The sequence below is a fragment of the Lepeophtheirus salmonis genome, chromosome 7, assembly GCF_016086655.4.
Source record: "Lepeophtheirus salmonis chromosome 7, UVic_Lsal_1.4, whole genome shotgun sequence".
In the NCBI taxonomy this organism is placed as follows: domain Eukaryota; kingdom Metazoa; phylum Arthropoda; class Copepoda; order Siphonostomatoida; family Caligidae; genus Lepeophtheirus; species Lepeophtheirus salmonis.
The window spans coordinates 8525611-8530568 of NC_052137.2; the positions used below are offsets into that span (position 1 = coordinate 8525611).

Sequence of the window (4958 nt, forward strand, 5' to 3'; positions counted from 1 at the left end):
TCCCCCTGAAATTGCCAAGGTTCTGAACTGCAGCCGCACCACCATTTACAGCGTGGTAGCCAAAGGGACTCCTGAGGCGACCACAGGATCTAAATCAAGGCCTCGAAGGTCGGACAATATGGTTGCTGCCGTGAAAAAGTATGTCGAGGACAAGAGAGCAAGGTCACTGTTAGCAGCCTCTCCAGGGAGTTCAATGTCAGCAGAAGGACCATAGACGTTAAGAAAGATCTTGGCCTTAAGGTCTACTAGAGAACCCCTTGTCAAGCCCTTCAACCGTAAAATTTAAAGTAGTGTTCAGTTTTAGACGCGCACACCTGTATAAAATGCATTAAATCATTGTTTTCTGCTGGAAAATGATGGAAATATGCTTGTTCATCAATCCATGAGTCTTTTCCAATATGAATAATTTATCATGTCTAATGATAATATATAACAAAGAAGTGATTAGCACTTCTTCCGTTCGAATCGTTGTTGTGTGTTCTTGTTTAATTTTTGTTTTTCTTATCCTATATAGTATTGAAATATTTTGTGTGTGTGTGATGTACGCCCCGCTTAGAAAAACAATGATAAAAAACACATTTATATCAAAAACGGAGACAGATAAAGACTTTAGTGATAAAACAAGTTGTTCAGAATTTTGAGTTACGTACTTAAAGCTATGTTTAATCCTAATCAGACAAAATTCCTGGGCTCTGGAGGGAAAGTTTGATATTTTGCTAATAAATTGATATTTTTCATAAAAAAGATCGACTATCCCTGGAAATTTTTTGGAAAAAAATTTCGAGTCTCAAAGTTTTTTTTAAGGTATGGGTTTTTGATTCAAAAATGCACAAAAAAAATATCTCACATAAACAAATGATTGCACTAACAGAAAAAGGGAGAATGTATATTAAATACGAATTACACAAGGGAATTACGAAGAGGATGAGCGAGTTAATCTTATTTTGTATCCTCTATCTTCATTATGGTTGAAGAAGGAACATGGTAAGTTAGCAATGACAATGGCAACAAATAAATCACAGGGTTGAACATTTGAAAAAATTGCTTTATATTTACCAAAATCCGTATTTGCACATGGTTAATTATATGTTGCATTTTCAAGAGTGTCAAAAGGGTTTGCAGGTTTGATTATATTTACATCTAATGGACAGAAGCAACAAAAAAAATTGTATTCAAAGAGGTTTTACAATAGAAATTTACCTATTAAATACTTGTAGTTAATAGTAAATCGTTTTAGCTTAGAATTTGAACATAAATAAGCTAAATATAGATAAAATCTTATTAACTTTTCATTGGCTATCTTTAAGATAGCTTTTTTAATACTAGTTATACCATTAATATTATTACCTACTTCATCAAAAATAACAAAATCGACGTAAAAATCTAATTTATTCATATGTTAAGGCGACATATCCTGGAGGCAAAATGAATTTTATGCAAAATTTCCTATGGCGAAAGGTAAAATGTCCTGAGGCAAAATAGTTTAAGACAAAATTATCTAGCCCCGTTCTAAACGTTTATTTGTAGCACTTTAATTAGCTACAACGATTGTTAAACCGTGAAAAATTAGAAGATCCAACAAAGTCAAAAGAACTCAAAAGTTAGTAGAATTTGATCCCTTAATTCAAAACATGATTTTATTTTGACTCTACTAGTTTCATGGCCTGCAGAAAAAGACCCTACAGGTTTTTTTTTAAATTTCCGACTATTTTGAATATTTAAAGTTTTTTTAAGAGTTTGGTGTTGAAGATAGGGAAACATTATAAAAATACATCCCAAAAGCTAAGGTTCAATAATTTTAAAACCATTTTAAAAAGGTATGTATCATGTTTATAACTTGAGCCATATTTGATTAAAGTTGAAAATGGGTACTTTTTATTCCGAGACTCATAGCCTCAAGAAAAACATATTCAAAAAGTTTAATAATGTCCCATTTGAAGGCTAAAGATTTGTTCTTTTATATTTTTTTTTAATAGAGCTTGCTTAAAAACTCCCTATGTCGTTCTCAATTAGAGATAAGGCCAGAACAATATTTCAAAGGTAAAACTTAGTTTTGAATGGATCTTATAATCAAAGTCCATATATTTGCGTGCCATACTTAGGACGAAAAGAAGGGATGAAAAATGGAGGAAGGAGAGAAAAAAGAAGTTCCTAATTAAATTCCTCTTGAGAGTAGGATCCCGAGTTTAGGATCGGCGTGTATCAATAGGACTGTATGTATGTATGAAGTCCTATAGAGTATTATTTGATCTTTTGAGTATTTGCTTCAGAGATTCTCTTGAATGTCCGTCTCTTGAAATACCTTAATCTCTAAGGTTCTAAATTTTGAAGCTGTGAGTAATTATCTAAAAATAATTTTACAATCATTATCAGTAACTTACACTTTTTTTTTTAAATTTTAATTTCTGATCTTGTTTTTCCATGTTGAAATTCGGTTTGAAAACTTTACTATTATTAAGCTCTACAAATCCCTAATATTGTGATACTTATTATGACTTAAATTCACTTTAAGAGTATTTAATTTTCAGTTAAAAATATGAAATGATTGTGAAAAATGGATTAAACACGGTTTCAAGTCTTAGAACGGTATATGTTTGTTTTTTTGTACTCCAGTTAATAGTTTCGAATGGTCATCATTAAACTGAAAAATATGTACATATATCCATGGATTTTTATACATATTAATTATGTTATTAATTTTTGAATTTTTCTTGCCTCGTAAAAGTTAAGATTAGTAGATTTTTTTTTTTTCATTTTCTTTCTTAAAACAAGAAACGCTCTGAATCACAGAATCTCTTCATTTAAAAAGGATCATAGTTTAGGTTTGAAAATTATAGTAAATCTAGTTTCTAAAATTAATATCGTGACAATGTTTTTAGCCGATAAATATGCAAATTATTCGCGGAGGACTTGAAGCCAGGCATGTTTCTGCGGTGGACCCGGCAGGCTTTCGGTTCCACTTTATATTAGATGATGTACCCCGATGGGTTGAGGCCCGAGCTTTAGTGTAGCCAGAAGTTAATTAAAATGTCATTAAAAAGACTTCTACAACCCTCTATACGAAATTGTTGATGTTATTAACTAACTGAAACTTCTTTGACTAATACCTTTGACACGATAAAAGCGATATAGGGAATTCGTCTATGGACATGGTCGTGTTGGCCTCAAAAGATGTTTGGTAGCTTTGAGGGCAGTTAGATTGACTGGCTTACCACTTTGAAGACACTATTTGAGGCCAAAACCATCTTCCATGGGCTAGCGAACGCAGTTAACTTCAAGCTCCTTGACAATGTCTCAGGTATCATGGCCGGTCGTGGTTAAATTTACTTGTCCAGAAGTGAAATATTTTTGTGGGAAATACCTTGATTGAAAGATAAAATAAAAGTTTTTTATTAATTTTATGAAACTTTAAGATTGGTACTCACTGCGCCTTTGAAAAATACAGCTGAAAACATGTAGCAAAACTTATTCCCCGTTAAATGAAAGTAAAAATTGCAAAAAGATGTGACAAAATATGAATCCACCTTTATAGTAAAATTGAACAAAATTTTATAATACATTGCTGCAAGTCGTTTCCCATGACTCACCCATTGGTTGAACAATTCCTATCATATTCTCTTAGGAATGAAAAAAAAAGAAGCCCTGTAGTAGATTGAAGATATTATTATATCAAATAAGTAATTATATTACCTATATCTTATAATTAATGATTATCCCTGATCGTGAAGAGTCAATTGATAAACTCATCTTCAAAATGTTTTCCTCTTGAATGTCTAAAAGCACGAGTAGATTAAACATACTTACACACATATATGTATATAAATATGTTACTCTTCAACTTTCCTTCAGTAAAAAGTGGTTTTTTTAGAAAGTAGTATAATAAACCATTTCCAATGAAAACATGATGAAATAAACTTACCAAAATTACTCAAAGTTGATGTAATAATATTGACTACTGATGGAACTATTAAACAGAATTGGGTGTTTTTCTGGAATTAAAATCGAGAAAATCATTTTAAAATTTAATTTTTGAAATTTTTCCACAAAAAAAATAAGTTTTGAAATTTTTTCGCAAAAAATTTAATTTTCTGTGAACAACTATGTATTTTTGAAATTTTTCTCCAAAAAAGTATATTTTTTTTCATAATATTCTGTATAAGAAATTTAATTTTTTTTTTTTTTTTTCAAAAAAATTAATATTTGCAATTTTTTGTTAGCAGCTATAGAGTTTGCAAATTTTTTTCCCAAAAATTTAATTTTTTTAGAATAACCATTGGCTTTTTGAATTTTTTTCTAAAAAATTTAATCATTTGTGAATAGATGTGGATTTTTGAAAAATTTTTAAATATCATATTGTATATTTAAAAAAAAAAATTAAAAATTAAATGTTTCCATTTTTTTCAAAAATTAAATTACTTTTTTTTACAAAAAAATCCAAAAACCAAGCCCCCTTCTCCCCAATATAATCCTATGGACGCCCTTGACAGCAAAATGGTATTTTTTAACTATTATTTAGAATATTAAAGAACCAAAATCGACATCGGGAATTTTTAGTAGAATCGCATGGGGATTTTTTTTAAATCGTACCATCACTAATATTGATATACATATATACAAAAAGGGGACCTACTACTTGTAGTATGATTTAATTACGATTTCATTCCCGTTATTTATAATTACAAGGTTTAACTATGTAACTAAGCGGCAGCTGAAAGGAAAATAAATAAGTTTAGTTTCTATCTCATGTCCTTATGTCGAAAAAATTTGGGGACAACAACAAAAAAGACATAGGTGTGGGATCTCATCTACACCAGTATCAGCGCCGAAAAGGCATCTCCATAACAACTTTGAAAAGAAGTCCATTACAGCTTCATAGAGCCAAGAAGAACCAAAACTTCTGTAACAACAATATAGCTGACTTCTGGTCCTCTTCCATCCCTTACCTCAACCCGCTGGAC

The 4958-nt window shown here is 30.5% G+C and overlaps 1 long non-coding RNA gene across 1 annotated transcript; it reads right to left on the minus strand.

The window, feature by feature from the left end:
• Positions 1-1024: 1024 nt before the first annotated feature.
• On the minus strand, positions 1025-3990 carry LOC121121411 (uncharacterized). The gene is made up of 6 exons (XR_005865447.2): positions 3920-3990; positions 3691-3843; positions 3588-3642; positions 3426-3524; positions 3108-3361; positions 1025-3055 (listed from the first exon to the last, which is right to left on the minus strand). It is a non-coding gene; the product is annotated as an uncharacterized lncRNA (long non-coding RNA).
• Positions 3991-4958: the final 968 nt, after the last annotated feature.